The sequence below is a fragment of the Narcine bancroftii genome, chromosome 2 (assembly GCF_036971445.1).
Source record: "Narcine bancroftii isolate sNarBan1 chromosome 2, sNarBan1.hap1, whole genome shotgun sequence".
NCBI classification, from domain to species: domain Eukaryota; kingdom Metazoa; phylum Chordata; class Chondrichthyes; order Torpediniformes; family Narcinidae; genus Narcine; species Narcine bancroftii.
The window spans coordinates 245,508,954-245,527,288 of record NC_091470.1 but is presented as its reverse complement, the minus strand read 5'-3'; the positions used below and the strand labels follow the sequence as shown (position 1 = coordinate 245,527,288).

At 40.8% G+C, this 18,335-nt stretch overlaps 1 protein-coding gene and 1 long non-coding RNA gene across 3 annotated transcripts in view; one reads left to right on the top strand and one right to left on the bottom strand.

Moving 5' to 3' along the window:
- LOC138755194 (transcriptional activator GLI3-like) overlaps positions 1 to 18,335 on the top strand; it is a 469,347-nt gene that overhangs the window by 22,717 nt on the left and 428,295 nt on the right. The gene's annotated exons all lie outside the window — the stretch shown is intronic.
- Positions 394 to 9,555, bottom strand: LOC138752651 (uncharacterized). The gene is made up of 2 exons (XR_011350806.1): positions 9,217 to 9,555; positions 394 to 509 (listed from the first exon to the last, which is right to left on the bottom strand). It is a non-coding gene; the product is annotated as an uncharacterized lncRNA (long non-coding RNA).

Genomic DNA, 18,335 nt, shown 5'->3' with positions numbered 1-18,335 from the left:
TGTAATTTCTAATTGTAGCTCCTTTTTTCAAAAGTTATTATTGTTTCCAAACAATATAAACTTGTATTTAAAGCTACAATCAAAGTGAAAGACAAGAAATTTCATTAAAGATTCACACTCAAGTCTCTAATGCATGCACATGAATATTCGAACACCCTTTACCACAATCAGCTATAAAATAAAATGCATGCTTAACAGCTTAATGTCCCAAGTATTTATAAGGAAGAAAGTATCCGAAATAACAGAAAAGGTGTGCCAATAATACTAAAAGAGCAATGAATGTATAAATCTCCATCTATTTCCCTGTAACACTATTAATCATCATCTTCCAGTCCATAAAGCAGCATTTCATCATTTTTTTCATTGCACGCCACATAAACAACTTCACATCCCTGATATCAATATCCCTTTAATGTCATGTGATTACATTTCACTGATTAAGCAGTGCAGCACTTCATCAAAAGCTTTCTGGAAGTTCACTTACATCAATTTGACCGCATCAACTTTATCTGTAAATTAATCCAGAAATTCCATCAAATTGGTTAAACACTTCACTGCACCAACTCATCCCACCCACCAATAACCCATTCTATTTCATTACCATCACATGAAGTCAGTTTCAATGCTTTTCATTCATTTTGAAAATGTATACTTCCATATATCAAGATGGTGAGCCTTGAAGTATTTAATTTTCACAATGAAATTAAAGCGGTTGCATCAAAAATGAAATTTTGGATCACAGAAATAAATCTTGAGTAAACAAACAAAACATATGAAGCTGGAATCTAACTGGTGGAATATACTTCCAATTCAACTGGAATTTAGATGATGATTTCTAATCAACAGAAAGAAGGGGGTCATTAATTGAGTCGGTGCAATGTTGGTTTTGATGACTGAAAGGAGTGTGGCTCAGTCCCATACTTTAAAAATCTAAGAAAAATTTGTAGAGTTAAAACTAAAGCAAGTATTTTTTTAAGTCGAAAGCAGCTCTGATTAATGATTCACAAACAGTTTACAATTTAAATAATCAAATTTAGTCTCAATGACCAATATATTAGGTCCTTCATTTTCTGATGAGCATTAAAATGGAAAAATACATTTTTATTTTTTAAAACCCATCCATATAACTGAATATTGAATGCAGAAAAAACAGCCCAATAAAATACTGCATTATATTGAGAGCTAATTTCAAAGTGAAAGGTTTAAAAAAAAACCCAACAAATTAAATCTGTTTTAACCAATAGTTTAAACCACGGTCAAGTTTGAGGAGTGGAACTTTAGAAAAGTGGATGAAGAGATTTATCAGTGATTTCAAGAGCTGAATGATTTCAATTAATTGGAAATAACAGAATGTGTGTCCCTGGAACAGAGGAGTTTTGTAAGAAGACATGATAGAGAAGGGTAAAATCATGAACAGCAGAGATTAAACTTCTTACTGGAATGATCAAGGAGAAGGTAACAACATGTAGGAAAATGCTTGAACAACTATTAAAAATATAGGAAATATTATCTAAACCTGTGGTTCTAGGATATATTGCCAGAGGTTATGATAATGGGAGATTAAATAATGATGTTCAAAAAAAACATGATGCTATTAGGTATTTGGAAGGAAAGAATTTACACAGTGAAAGGGAGATGGCCAGAAGTAGAATTAACTTGTTTGCTATGGTGTGGAATGGTGCATACTCACAAGAATGTAAGTAAAGAGACATTGGCCCTTCAAACATAACCTGCCATTTAACATGATCAAGGCTGATGTTTGCTGACCCCCCCCCCCCACCCCTGAGTCCTCTTCTCTGCCATTTGTCCAGACCCCTCTGTTGCTTGATCTAACGAATATTTAGCCTCTTTCACTTCAAATTATTCTAATGCAATGGTTCTCAACTATTTTCTTTCCACTCACATACCACTTTAAGGGATCCCTATGCCATAGGTGCACTGTGATTAGTAAGGGATTGCTTAAATTGTTATGCAAGTAGGAAGGGAAGGTTGAGAATCACTGCACTAGATCCAATTGTTACTGAAATATTTTGCTTGAGAAAACTTGTCATTGTGGACCATTTCTTTTGCATCTATGAAACTGTGCACATAACGAGTCAATTAGGTGGTTTTCAACCTTCTTTCCATTCACATACCACCTTAAAAAATCCCTTACTAATCACAAAGTACTTATGGCATAGGGAATACTTAAAGTGGTATGTGAGTGGAAAGAAAAAGGTTGAGAACCACTGATTAATGATTCAGCTTGCACCACCTGCTGAAATAGAAAATTCCAGAGATTCGTCACCCTCTACCAGAAGAAATTTCTACACACTTCAGTTTTATATGACTAGCTCTTTACATGCAGTTTTTCCCCCTTCTCCCACCAATTAAAACATCCAAACATCTACCCTGTCAACACACTTAGGAGCTTGCATGTTTAAATAAGGTTATCCCAAGTTCTTCTAAATTAAAAGGAAGATGGGACAAAACCACTAAGTATCTCTTGGTGTGACAACCTCCAGCTGGCTATTGCATGAATTAACAGCAGTAGTTAGGTGCTCCTGTTTTTTAAAAATATTTCTTCCATTCATTCATTTCTAACGTTTCAACCAAAGTGCTTTTCCCCCTGGTTACATATCATTGCCAATTATTTTAAATGGCTATGAGGAGTGTAAATCTGGAAAAAAAAAAAATGACAAAGGAGGAAGAGACAGTTGCTCTAACAGTGGACTCCATTTCTGGTCATTTAAACAAGAATCCATGGGAAATGACAGAAACAATTAAAGAAAGTCATTGTGGTTAAATCTGCTCTTGAAAAATTTTTGGAATTGTTATCATTATTGATGTTCATTTTGGGTCTGTGGAGCGAGGCTTGGAAACGGTCAATGATCGTGTGGATAAACTATCTTTGCTTGGGACTGTCTGCTAGCAACTTTAAATTAACTTCGAAAGTTATTGACTTGGAGAGCAGGAGCAGAAGACAAAATATTTGAATTTTGGGCTTGGCTGAAAATATAGAATCTGGTCAATAGACCAACTGATTTTTAGAGATGCTTTTGCAAGTATTTGGAAAGAAGTTCTTTCATTCTAAGCTTGAGGTTGACAGAGCACACTGTTCTGATTCCCAATCCAGCTCCAGGTTCGGTTATTCTTTGGTTTAATTCGTGAAGCATGTTGAAAAGGAACTCTTCAATATCGTGAACAACAGATCATATTTGTAGATGATGAATCTGCGTTTAGAATATAAAGAAGTCATGGCTGAATTGTACAAGAAAGATTTCAAGCCTGCTTTGTTATATCCAGCAGGCCTTTAAATCACATCCTTTAATGGTCACAATAAGTTTTTGAGTTCGGTAGAGGAAGCACCAAGATTCTTGGAAGATTTGCTTTCAGCATCAAATCTTGTATGAACCGTTACTTGGTTTTTGAAGTTTTGTTTTCTTGATTCGGCGAAGTTCGGTTGCTCCCTCCATTTTGTTATGCTACAGCAGCTCTGCAATATTACACATTCATTTATACTGTTGCTGAGACATGTGCATACAAATTCACATCATGTAAATGAATCTTGTGTACTGTAACTTTGACTCAGAGCATCAATCCTAATATAAGACCACCAATGCAGGAAGGAGGCCATTCGAATGCCCCCCAGGTCTCTGTTCAAAGTTTATGGGCCCCTCTCCCTGTGAAGTAGTCAAGTTTTGATTTCTTCCTTACTTCTATCTTTCCCACTATAGTTTTTAAAAAAAACATTAAAAATATATTTGCTACATGAGGTAAAAAGAAAGCAAGGCTTTCAATGTGTTGTGGCCTCCTGAGGGGCTGTAGGCCCTCATTGAGAATGACTGTCTTCGAGCTACATTCTGAAGTCTCTCATTATGATGTTAGAATGAAGAAATGGGCCTTTTTTTTTATGATTTCAAAGGGCAGTGACAATCTTGACCTCTATTCAAAATTGTATTGGTAATTTTATCCAATCATTGATATCATCTTGTCCAATCATTTAATGTGGTGAAAAGTCAGATGCAAGTTTGTGAATATTGATTGAAAGTGCTTCTTAGAAATTTGTGCTTTGATACAGACTTGATTGTACTGTGGGTTAAATTGATTTCAATTGATAAATCTCGTGCCTGCCATCAGACTTCCAGATGTCAACCAATCCTCTGTTCTATGTAATTTTTCTTAAGCTTTTTAAAAAGTGTAACATAGAATAATGCTTGCTTCATTGCTAATGGTCATCTGATGTTTTTGTCCTTAAATTGAATTCAAGCCTTTAATCTATATCTTGTACTTTGAATTTTATTTTGTTTTTTAAGATTTCTTGGTCTTGCACATTATTTTTCAAGGTTTTGAAACAATGGGGCTGGTTAACTATTCAAAACTCTTTAATAATCTCAAGATGCAACTGAAATAGCAACTGTGTACAGACATCCAAGCATGGTACAATCCAGTCACGTTGGATTTAAACCTGTATAAACAGTTACTAGTAGTGTTATCTCAACGAAGGACTACAATATGCAATCCGCCATTCCTTGTCTAACGTGGGCATGGCTCAGATGCTATCTACAATATACAATATTCCCGATCCCAATGTAGTGCATACCTCAGCAACAACTCATCCACTGTTGTTCACAGTTCACGACCTGGAATGATATCTCTCTCTCAAGAGAGAGCATGCATGTCTTTGAGTCACTGGTAGGATGGCATTGCTGAAGTTTGTTTCAGCTGTGAAAGCTTGAGGGTGTGGTCCCTACTCCATGTACTCTAATCCCTCCAGGAGGGTCATGGCTTCATGGATGGTTTTCCCGGTGGATGGTCTTCTAAAGTTGGAGTGTGTGATGGAGACTAAATAGCCTGTCAAGGCACCAGTCACTCTCATGTTCTCAGGGAAATGGACTCGTGGGTGCCCATGAAAAGTGCCCACTCTCTGGTAACCCTGGTCCCCTTGCTTATGGTGTGCCATTGCAGCTGGCAGTATAGGTACCACCATTCAAGAAGGGTAGGGGAATCTGGCCTGCACTGCAGTCACTACCTGTTCCCATAGTGTGGTGGCACCACTGACCCCTTCTGGTGGCACCTGCAAGGCATTGTAAATCATCTGGTGTTCAGACTGACCGCCCAGGGCGTTCACTCCAGATGAGAAGGCAGACATTGGGGAGCCCCTTGCTCAATAGCTGTAGCAGCCATGTGGCTAGGTGTTCGCTCAGTTGCTGTATTTTAATTAGCTTACAAGCTGCCTATATGCCTTTCATCTCTATTGGTCGCTTACACTTGGGTAGTTTGTGCTGCCTCCTGTAGTGCATAACAGAGATGCTGGAGGTATTGTATCTCCCAATCTTTCTGGACACTCTGTTGGCCTAATTCTATAATTTCCCATTGGTGTCTCAGGAGAAACCCCATAAGCCAAAGCACCTCCCCCTCCAGTCTCAGGAAATCCACATTGTGCACAGTTGTCTTCTCCCTATGTTGGTTTAAATAGTCAGCCCAATCTACCGATCTTCCATGGTTCCACTCTTATACCACCTTAACTCAACCAAGGACTAAAATATGCAACATGCCATTCCTTGTCTAAAGTGGGTATGGCTCAGATTCTGTCCACAATATACAACAACCTCCAATTCCTACATAGTTCACACTTCACTAACGACTCCTTCAACATTTTCCACAGTTTGTGATCTGGAATGGAGCTGGGTTCATCTCAGGGCTGAAAAGCAAAAGAGAAAGTGCAACTCCATGTGGTGAACTTCATAGTTCAGTAAGATGGAGGGTCTGGACCAGTTAATCACTTTGGTGGGTGGAGTCCAACTTTGATTGGCAGGTGATGAGTCTTCCAACAAGGTTCCAGGCAGAGAAGTCACGTGACCCTCCACAATCCACATTCCTACCAGGTTCCAGATGGAGAGGCCACATGATCCTCCACAATACACACTCTCATCAGGTTCCAGTCAGAGGGGTCACCTGACCCTCCACAATCCATACTACAGATCTATATTTGAAATGAAGGGGAAGAATGAAAATAGAAAAGAAATGGGCAGAGCAATTAATGTTGATTGTAAAACAAATGGCATATTGAGTTCCATGGGCAGCAAAGTTTTTAGGCAGAAGGTGGAGTCTGTTCCTTAAGCTGGCATTGAATAATTTTAAGGGATTATTGTTTTTCATGTAAGATTTAAAGAAAAACCGGAATAAAAATGTGAAATATATCTGTCACATTTACTCTTGCCAGCATCTGCAGGTGTGCTTCTCCACTGCTATATTGAGCAAATTGGTTCATCTGAAAGTTGTGCTTTTACACAAATAGCTATTGATTTATTCTAGATGCTTTGGCTCATTAGATGTGATGTATTCCAAATGGATTCTCTGGGGGAGTAAACCAATGCTACTTTCTACGAGAACATGAAAATAGTTTTTGATGAATAATGAGCTCAATATTGCGTTCAATTCTTGTATTTCTATAAATGCTCACTCCATATTCTCTTTCGGGGAATAAAATGGGGAACTCTGTGAGTGCATATGATTTAAAGTCAAAGAGGATTACATAAGATGAATGGGAACACAAGAGCCTCCAGATACTGTAATCAATATCTGATTAGCTGTAGAAACAGTGCAGCATTGGAGATCCTCCAGTTGTTTGTTTTTGTTGTTACAATAGTTACACTTCGTCTGGAATTCACTGTGTTGATGGTGAAGCCAACAACATTCATTGTTATTTATGTGTAAACAGGTGACTGTATCAGTTTTAGATGATAATGCAGTAAAACTAAAACACAAGTTCCGAAATCGCTAACTCTATCTGGAAGAGGAGGACTTTTCAGTGTGAAGGTCTGTTAAAGTCCAGTTTGAAAACAAGGCCACAGTCCCAACTAAATCTGATGTGGTTGGACATAAGAGCAGAAGAATTAAGAACAGAATGAAAGGAGCAGGTGTAGGTCATCTGGGCCTTAGAGCCTGCTCTGCTATTCAATAGATTCATGGCTGATCTGGCTGTGGATTCGGGTCTATGTCCTCTTGCACTCTCTATTACTCTTAATTCTGCTATTTAAATACATTTAATGAAGTAGCTTCTTTTTGCTTTATTGAAAAGATCATTCTTTAAATTTACTGCACCCTGGGAGAATCATTTCCTTTTTAATACCCACCCCCCAAATCTTGAGACTCCTCATTAAAGTCACACATGTCATTAGAAACAACCTCCCTGCTTCTATCTTCTCTTTCTTTCATGATTTTATAAGTTTCTAAGATTTCCCCCCCACCCATCCTTCTGAACCAAAATGGGTATCATCCGAGGCCATTCAATCTTTCAATTAGGAGGTCTGAAGCACGATGGACATGGCTGTGTTGGGTACTGCCTGGAGCCTTCTGCATTTCTGGACACTTGAATTACCAGATTAGACAGTGAGGCAACCAGTTGGTATACTTTTCACAGCGCACCCATAGAAGTTGAAAAGAGTATCTGATGAAATGCCAAATTTCCTCGGGCATTTTAGAAAGTTGAGGTGTTGATGTTTCTTCTTTCTCAAGGATAGCATGTTGTTAGCATGAGCCAGTGGGCCTGTTTCAATGCCATGAGTTATAACTCTCAGGAGAACAGAATTATACACAGTGGTCCAGGTGGGTCTCATCAGCAACCTGTAGAGTTGCTGCAGAATGTCTCCTTTTATATTCATTGCTTCATCAATGAAGGGGCATGATCCCTTGGCCATCCCTTCTTCGGATCCACAAAAGGCTCCTTGGTCTTGTTGATGTTGAGAGCAATGCTCCACCATTGATTGCCAGTAAGAAGTATGTACAATATTGCTTAATGGCATGGAACTTTACTCATTGTACAATATGTTTCTGATTGTTGAAGGTGCCTTATTATTTCAACCTAAATACTCAAAGAATTCTCGAAGGTTCAGAGCCAAATATTGCAATAATTAATCATGAATTTATTAATGTGCAGGACATCCATCAAGTTTATAGGATTAGGGGTTACAATAAGTTGGGAATAATCAGATATTGCTGTGGATTTGTGTTGTGGGTTATTTCATTTATTTTCATGGATCTGGGCATTATTGGCAAACCGAACAATTATTGCCCATCTCCAAGTGAACATGAGATGATGGTGATGGCCTGCTACTTTAAACTGTTGCATTCCTTCTGGTTAAGGTATCCCATAATGCTATCTGGAAGGAATTCCAGGATTCAGACTCACTAATGATGTTTCCAAGTCAGTACATGTTAAACTCAAGGTTAAACACATGCTGCACCATTCCTTCTTTGTGCTTGAGCTTGTAGGTTCGGGAGATGATGTTGGAGCAACTTGGCTGATAAATTCTAGATTAATGCAATGAAATTAAGTGGGCTGCTATGACCTCGATAATGTTGAGCCGCTCATTCAGGCAAATGTGGTGAGTGAATGGTTGGGGAGAGGTCAAGGTGAGGGGTATTCTATCACAATCATGGCTTTTTTTCCTGTTGATGGTGGAGAATCTTGGAGTATCAGGCGAGTCATTTGACTTTGAATTCCCAGCTACTGGCCTGCTTATCATGAGATCTTGTGGTGAAACCACTTGTGTATGTAAATACCTTAACCTTGTTTGTGTGACCCTGCTCTCACTGGTCGGCTCGTGATTCCTCCCCTTTATTCCCCATAAAGGGTGGCATGTCACAACCCTGCCCCCATTACGAATCAGGGTCAGTGTGAGCCAGCAACTCAAGAGATGCTGTCCATCTCTTGCAAATAAAAGCCTTCAGTTCCAGTCTTTTGGTTAATTGATCGTGCATCAATTTTATTAGCAAGATTTTTGCTTCCTCGAAACTTGGACAAGTATTTTACATTGGATCATCTGGAAATTGACGCGAGAGAACCAGAAGCTTCGCTCTCTGGCATTGCTGCTTCGAAAGATTCCTCACAGCCTCTGCAGACGCGATCCAGGATGACGAAGACAAATTCCATTTACTGCTCTCATACATTGGGCACAGAGTCTACTAGATAGTCCGGCACTGCCAAACTTGCAGAGATGCCATGGACATCCTAAAAGAACGGCATGTTGTTAGCATGTGAATGAGGTCTGTGTGTGGCATGTTCTCCATTTGCATAGGCAGCGACCCGAGGAGACATTCAATGACTTTGTCAGGGCCTGCAGGAGCTTGTAAGGGATTGTAACTGCCAAGCTGTGAGAAACGCCTGTGTAGTGGGCGCCTGCTCCGACTATGTAAAGCAAAGGCTACTTGAACAGAAATAATTGAGCCTACCTCAAACCATTGAGCTGGCAAATACCCTAGAAGGGGCCATCCACAATGCTAGGTCGTTCTCCAGTGAGCACGCGGCCAATTTGTGGGGAACACGGACGCTGCCATCTTGGGAGGCAGGATCGCACACCTCCCTCCCATTCTGACCTGACTTCGGCTGCCATTAGTAAACGCCCAATATGTTATTTCTGGGGCAGGGCAAACACCTGAGGAAACGCTGCCCTGCCAAGGATGCCACCTGCACCAAATGCTGGAAAAAGGGACATTTGCGAAGGTCTGTAAGTCAAAGTAAAGCCCCAAGCCTAGTAGCGCCGTGCGAGAACAGGGACTGCACTTCTGGAGAATGGGGAAACACGTGCACTATGGAGACCACTGACCACTATGATGTCACCTCTGGCTATGACGTCACCTCTGGCAATGACATCACATCTGCTTTTTCCTTCTTCCCTTCCAGCAAGTGATGGGGCCATGTGCGAGCCATGGGGGCCGCCATCATGACTGCCTTTCTTGTTGGACAACTAGAAGACAATGGAACCCATTGAATGATGAACTGATGCTGGCATCAGTAACCCTGTATCAACGCTGACCGCATCAACTCTCCAGGGGTACAATGAGCGTCCAGGTAAACGGCCACCCCACCACATGCCTATTTGACAGTGGAAGCACTGAGAGCTTCATTCATCCTTACACTGTTCAGCAATACTCCTTGGAAGTGGAGCCCGTGGAATACAGCGGATCCCTTGCCTCACAAACCAAATTGACAAAAGTTCATGGGAGCTGCACAGTAACCCTCCCAGTCTAAGGCACAGTGTACACTGACATTACACTCCTTGTTCTGCCACAGATCTGGGCACCCATCCTCCTGGGGTTGGACTTTCAATGTAAGTTAGAGTGTCACTTTGGAGTATGATGGACCCCAACCCACCCCCCCCCACACAGTCTGTAACAAGCAATTTGTGAACCGCCCGCTGCCCCCATATCACATGGTTGATCAGCAGCCCCATGCCAGATCATCACGCCTGACGTAGCCTCTCCACGGTCCAGATTCCTGCCCACCCTGTTTTCTAATCTTATCTCTGACTGTAAAAGCCTGTCGCCACTAAAAGTCAGTGATACAGGTCCGACAACAGGGTGTTCATTAAGTCAGAGGTGTGGGGGTAATAGAACAAAGTACGAGACCCTGAAGAGCCCAGGTAGTAGTAGTAAAGAACAGGGAGAAAGACCGGATGGTAATAAGTTACTCCCAGATCATCAACAGGTTCACATGGTTAGATGCCTGCCCCCTTGCCTCACATCGCTGACATGGTAAATCCAATCACACAATACAGGGTATTCTCAACCATCGACCTTAAGTCAGCATACCACCAGCTTCCCTTTCGCCCTGAGGACCGCCAGAACACTGCCTTTGGAGGCAGGTGGCTGACTGTATCACTTCCATATACTTCCCTTTGGGGGGGTCAAGAATAGAGTGTCAAAAGGGAGATGGATTGGATGGTGGACAAACACAGATTACAGGCCACCTTCCTATACCTTGACAACGTTACTGTCTCCGGCCATGACCAGCAGGACTATGACAGGAACCTCTAGAAATTTCTCCATAATGTGAAGCACCTTAACCTGACATATAACACATGGAAAGTGTGTCTTCAGGACACGTTGCCTGACGGTACTAGGCTGTGTGGTGGAGAATGGAGTCGTCAGCCCTGACTGCATGCGCCCACTGTTAGAACTTCTGTTAGCCCTTGTCGGCAGAACCCACGAGGCATTCAACAGAATCAAAGCCAACACTGCAAAGGCCAAGATGCATGCAGTGGATGAATCCACGCTGTTTCAGGTGGAGAACAATGCATTGGACTTTGCACTGGTCACCACACTCAACCAGGTGGGCAGGCCCATAGCATTTTTTTTTTCAGGCACTCCTCCACGCTATCCGGTCCCTACTGTATACACTTGCTGTATACCAACAAGACACTTCATGAGAGACTCTTTACATTCCCCAGGAATAACCCTACCTACCTGGCTGATGTTCCCTGGGCCAGTACTACTATGGAAACGTAAGGTCCGACCCACTGGTTGAGAGGATCCAGCTGCTCCACGCCAACCCACACCTTTGTGGCATTCACAGTCAGATGCAAGGACACAGTATCCATTCGGGACCCGGCAGCATCTGGACACCCCCCACCCCACCCAGCCATTGTCAGGTGCCTCCCCTCCCCTCTAGCTCTTCAGGGCCTCAGATCCATACTCCCACCTCCTCGGCCAACCTGCCAACTGGTACACATTGCCCATCCCCCGGCTCAGTCAAGCACCTCAGCTGGATTGACCAAGAAGTGGCTGCCGCAACTGACGGGGCCACCACACCACCGGAGGTACGTCGGTCACAGGGCCAAAGGAGGCTGCTGGACAGACTGAACTTATGAGGGTGCCAGACTGCACCACACTCCCACCAGGACTTCTTTTTAAAAGAGGGGGTGAATGTGGTGAAACCACTTGTGTACGTAAATAACTTGACCTTGTATGTTCAACCCTGCTCTCACTGGCCGGCTCATGACTCCTCCCCTTTATTCCCCATAAAGGCTGTCTTGCCACAACCCTGACCCCAGTTCGAGTCTGGGTCAGTGTGAGGCAGCAACTCAAGATGCTGTCCATCTCTTGCTAATAAAAGCCTTCAGTTCCAGCACTTCAATCTTTTGGTTAATTGATGTGCATCAGATCTCAAGAATTGCATGGTTGATCCAATCAAGTTTCTGGTCTGTGGTGACCGTATAGAATTTAATAGTAACTACACAGCAACAGTAATGATTGAATATCAAGGGTATGAAGTTATAATCTCCATTTTTCTTTTAAAGATGGTCATTGTCATGGCTGCTTCACTTGCAAATGGACTTGAATGTTGAGCAATTATCAGCAAGATCCCTACTTGTGATAGTTGAAAGGTTAAAGCAGCCCAAGATACTGCCCAGATCTACAGTGATAACCACAAGCATCTTCCTTTATATAAAATGTGTCTCGAATCATTGGAATGCTTATTGACTTCCCTTTTTCCCATTGCTCTTGAAATAGTGTCAAGGACAGTCACTTGCATTGCCTCCAGAATTTGGTCCCTCTTGGAATTAATGCTGTGAAGAGGTCTAAAAAACGGCCCTAATGTATCTCGAATTGGACATTAATGAGCAGTTTACTGGTGATTAAGTATTGGTGATTGGTTTAATCATTTTGAGAGTATGCAGATCATGGACTAATTAGCAGGATTGGAATGTGAACTGGACGTCTTCACAAAGTTCCATATTGCAGGATAGAGGCCATTGTTATTGTACTGAAGGAGCTTGGCTTCAGGAACAGCAAGTTCTATGGTGTAAGGCTTCAGTCCCACAGCTGGAAGGTTGTTCGTCTTCATCGCCCTCCAATGATCTCAGTTGTTTCACAATATCACGGAGTAAATTGAATTGATTGAAGGTAAAATTGATCATCTATTCAGCACTTCTGTCTGAATATAGTGGTGAATATCTGTATATTTAATGCTCACATGCTAGACTCCAACATTTTACAGGTTGAGGTTGTTCTTTCGGCTATTTCCCACTCCTTGTAAGTTTTTATTTGTCCACCACTATTCATGTCTACACATGATAGCACTGCAGACAACTGATCTGAACAACTGGTTGAGATGCCTTGACTCTTGTCAGTTCCACGCTATTTAAATAGGCATGTAGTCCTGTGTAGCATATTCTTTAGATCATTTTTTGATATGCCTGATTCTTGGATGATATTGGTATTATCTTCTGCTCTCCTCATTAAAACAAGCTTGATTCCATGATTGAGAGTATGGGTTATATCTCTTTAATCCGACAACGTTGGAACCTGGATATTGCCAGACCACAGAAAATGCTGGAAAACGGAAATTGACTCCTAAGGGAACCCCTATGTAAACATATCTAAGGTAGAATAAAACTTGAAACAGGAAAGAATACTGTGGGCGGCATGCTTAGTGCCACACCTTTTACAGCGCCAGTGATCGGGACTGGTGTTCGAGATCTGTGCTGTCTCTAAGGAGTTTATACTAATGGCAGCAGATTCAAATGAGCCAGACCACAGCACCGGAGAAGAGAGGTACAGCCTGTAATAGAGAAACATGGATTGCTTTTTAAAATAAATTGTATCTTGGCTTGAGCCCTGACACATCTTGCACTTTAAAAATATTGCATATTATTGACTACTTAAAATCACTGCAAAAGATTATAACTGGTGATTTTAAGTACTTAACCTTTTAATTGTGTGATAATTGTTAATTCTAAGCTAAATAGCCTTTCTTGACCAAAAAGGCACAAATTATTTTGTTGAATTTCATTGCTGGGCAATAAATTCTTAGAGATTTAAAACCTTGTCTTTACTTTGTTCTAATCCATTCTTCTCCAAATCCACAAATTCTTTACTTTCTTGTTTACTTTCAACCACTTCATTTCTCTATGACAATTATAATTGTCCTCGGTTTTTCACTTAAGGTAAGTAGTTGACCATACTGCTGTTCACTTTGCAGCTGTGTCTTGTTACTGTTAGCTTGTGCAATTAGCTTGCACTTCCACAAACTTCTGGCACCAATAGTTTGATGAAGGTGCCCAGCTCAAGTAACCTTTGGCCTGTACCTTTGCCATTGCAATCTGCATCCAGTTTATATTAGAAATCTGATGAGCACAGAATGTCCAAACACAAAAGTGAAAGGATTTTTTTTTACCTGACTGAGAAGTCCTATGGCTCATTTGAAAAGTATTTGAATACATTTAAATACATTGGTAAAGGCATTACACCAGCACTATTTTTTAAAAAAAAATATACACAACAAAGTCCCACAAACAGATGAGATGGAGCACTAATTAAAAGATTAAATCTTATTCTGCATGTTGTTCAGGATACTCTAACTTGTTTTGTCTGAATTTTTGTGTTCATCTGAGTGGATGTCAGTTTTGTACCTTGCATGAGAAGGTGCCAACAAAATAACTATCTCATGAATGTAGTGCAGAAACAAAACAGGGCTGTAGCTGGAAATTAGAGTCAAACAAAAATTGTTGGAAGCATTTAACAGGGCCAGATTTTTTAAAAAGAAAGTTATTATTTGGAACTGGAAAAGGCCATTCTGTAGCTCAAGCCTGCTCTTCTATTCAAGACAGAAGCCCCTTTTTCACTGGCTCCTTGTCCCGGGAATTGACAGCCAAGTTGCTGGTTTGGAGTCCAATGGGAAAGCGAATCAATTGGCACACCGGTGTCCAATCATATTATGATGCCGGGGATTGACAGCCTTGACACCCCCCCCCCCCCCCCCACCACATTCCCGGCATCAGTTTTTAAAATTTTTTTTTATTTTTCACACTATAAACCATATTGACCAAGTTACATACAGACATTTTCCTTCTTAAATATATATATATATATATCCCTCCCTCACCCCTTCCCCATTTATTTGAAGTTCAATCTATAAGATACATTAAGCCCGTTAAACAATGTTGTCACTTAATAAAAATAAACAAGAAATTTTACTGAGTCAGTTCTTTTCATTGTCTTCTCCTTCTGTCATTTTAGGTGGTGGAAGTCCATGGTAGGATTTCTCTATTGTGTTTCATGTATGGCTCCCATATTTGTTCAAATATTGTAATGTTATTTCTTAAATTATATGTTATTTTTTCTAATGGAATACATTTATTCATTTCTATATACCATTGTTGTATTCTCAAGTTGTCTTCTAATTTCCAGGTTGACATAATACATTTTTTTGCTACAGCTAGAGCTATCATAACAATTTTTTTTTGTGCTCCATCCAAATCGAGTCCAAATTCTTTGTTTCTTATATTACTTAGGAGGAAGATCTCTGGGTTATTTGGTATATTGCTTTTTGTGATTTTATTTAATATCTGGTTTAGATCTTCCCAAAATTTTTCCACTTTCTCACGTGTCCAAATTGCATGAATTGTTGTTCCTGTTTCCTTTTTACAGCGAAAACATCTGTCTGATACTGTTGGGTCCCATTTCTTTAACTTTTGAGGTGTGATGCATAGCCTGTGTATCCAGTTATATTGTATCATGCGTAACCTCGTGTTTATTATATTTCTCATAGTTCCGGAGCATAGCTTTTCCCATGTTTCAATCTTTATCTTTATGTTTAGATCTTGTTCCCATTTTTGTTGAGGTTTACCATTTGTTTCCTCGTTCTCCTTTTCTTGCAGTTTGATGTACATGTTTGTTACAAATTTTTAAATTATCATTGTGTCTGTAATCACATATTCAAAATTGCTTCCTTCTGGAAACCTCGGACTGTTTCCCAACTTGTCCTTCAAGTAGGTTTTCAGTAGGTAGTATGCAAACATTGTATCATGAGTTATATTATATTTATCCTTCATTTGTTCAAAGGATAATAATTTATTTCCCAAAAAACAAATTTCTATTCTTTTGATCCCTTTTCTCTCCCTTTCTCTAAAGGAAAGGTTATCTATTGTGAAAGGGATTAGGTGATTTTGCGTCAATATTAGTTTTTGTAGTTGGTAATTTGTTTTATTCCTTTCTGCATGAATCTTCTTCCATATGTTGAGCAGATGATGCAATACTGGTGAATTCCTACGTTGCACCAATTTTTCATCCCATTTATATAGTATATGTTCAGGTATCTTCTCCCCTATTTTATCTAGTTCTAATCTGGTCCAATCTGGTTTTTCCCTTGTTTGATAAAAAATCTGATAGGTATCTTAATTGTGTGGCTCTATAATAATTCTTAAAGTTTGGTAGTTGTAAGCCTCCTTGTTTGTACCATTCTGTTAATTTATCTAGTGCTATCCTCGATTTCCCCCCTTTCCATAAGCATTTCCTTATTATTTTCTTTAACTCCTTGAAGAATTTATTTGTTAGGTGTATTGGTAATGACTGACATTGGTATTGTATCCTTGGGAAAATGTTCATTTTAATACAGTTTATCCTTCCTATCAGTGTTAGTGGTAAGTCTTTCCAATGCTCTAAGTCGTCTTGTAATTTTTTCATTAATGGATAGTAATTGAGTTTATATAGATGGCCGAGGTTTTTATTTAGTTGTATACCTAGGTATTGCATTGCTTGTGTTTGCCATCTAAATGCCGATTCTTTCTTAAACTTTGTGAAATCCGCATTATTCATTGGCATTGCTTCACTTTTATTTGCGTTGATCTTGTACCCCGATACTTCTCCATATTCCTTCAATTTCCTATGTAATTATTTTATTGATATCTCTGGTTCTGACAAGTATACTATAACGTCATCTGCAAATAGACTGATTTTATATTTCTTCTCTTTTATTTTTATCCCTCTTATTTTATTTTCTGTTCTTATCAGTTCTGCTAGTGGTTCTATAGCTAATGCGAACAGTGAGGGAGATAGTGGACATCCCTGCCTTGTTGATCTGCTTAAGTTAAATTGTTTTGATATATATCCATTTAGTGTCACTTTTGCCAATGGCCCCTTATATAATGGTTTAATCCACACATGTCAAACTCTGGCCCGCGGGCCAAATTTGGCCCGCGATATAATTATATTTGGCCCGCAAGATCATTTAAAAAATGTATTAGAGGTGGCCCGTCCTGCAGCAAGAGCCGATGCTGTTTTTTGGTAATGTCACCCCCACCATCCTCCCCCTTCATTGCACATCCTTCCCCATTGTAACACGAGAAATTGTAACACGAGAAATCTGTCGATGTCATCAGTCGGCAAGCCAGTTGGAAGGCTCCCCGCACAACCAGTCATTTCTCCCACCTGTCGAGTGGTGCAGCGGATTGGTGAGCGCCTGTGATTTCCTGTCGGTGCGACGGGCATGGCAGGCTGCGCACGGCCCCCGGGCAGCGCGAGCCCCGCGCAACTGGCACCGGATGGCCCTTCCACAGCGCGAGTGGACTTCTCCCGGTCATCAAGGCCTTCAGCGCTTACACCCGCGCGGTCCCCAGGGACGGCTGGTTCGGCCCTGCACGTGAAGAGAGAGATGGTGGCTGTCCGCAAAGGCTGATCGGCAGCGCGCTGGGCCTGAGTAGGTGGGTAAGCTGGGGTGGTCAGAGGGTGTAGGTGAGGAGTAATGGGCAAGGGAAGTTATGGTGGTGCGAGGGGCAGTTAGAGGGAGGGATGAGTAGAAGGAGGTGTGGATAGGGAAGAGGTAAAAGGGGAGGGGCAGGGTGAGTAGGGGAGGGGTGATTAGAGGGTGAGAGGTGCGTAGAGGGAGGAACAGGTTGAGGGGAGAGGCAGTAGAGGGGCGTGTATAGGATGGGGTGGGTAGAGGCAGAGCGAGTGGAGTGAGGGGTGAGTAGAGGTTGGGTAAAGGACTGGTCAGGTAGAGGGATGGTGGGTCGAGGGTGAATAGGGGCCTAGAGCCTGAGGAGTGAGCAGGAAATGCTGAGTCCTGATGCAGGCCAAAATGGACACAGCCTGTGAATGCTGACTACATCTCCACAGGGACCAAATATGTTTCCCTCAGGTCAAACAAAGGGTGAACTTGAGCTACCTACTCCTGACCTGTAACATTATCCTCCTAAAGTTGTATCCTAAAGTTTAACATTACATATGTTGAAAGAAGAGAAAACATGCAGATGTTGATGAAAATTTTCAATAAATATTTAGTTCGGCCCTCGACTTAGTCCAAGTTTTTAATTTTGGCCCTCCGTGAATTTGAGTTTGACACCCCTGGTTTAATCCAATTAATATATTTCTCTGGTAGGCTGAATTTTTGCAGTACTTTGAATAAATAATTCCATTCTACTCTGTCAAAGGCTTTCTCTGCATCTAAAGCAACCAGTACTGTTGGAGTTTTATTTCCTTCTACTGCATCAATTAAGTTAAATTTACAGATATTGTATGTTGTTCATCTTTTTTTAATAAATCCAGTTTGGTCTAGATTTACTATTTTTGGTACATAGTCGGCCAATCTGTTTGCTAATAGTTTAGCTATTATCTTATAATCTGTGTTAAGTAGAGATATTGGTCTATATGATGCTGGTGCAAGTGGATCTTTCCCTGTCTTTGGTATTACTGTAATTATTGCTGTTTTGCATGAATCTGGTATGCTTTGTGTTTTATCAATCTGGTTGATTACTTCCAGGAGGGGAGGAATTAATAAATCTTTAAATGTT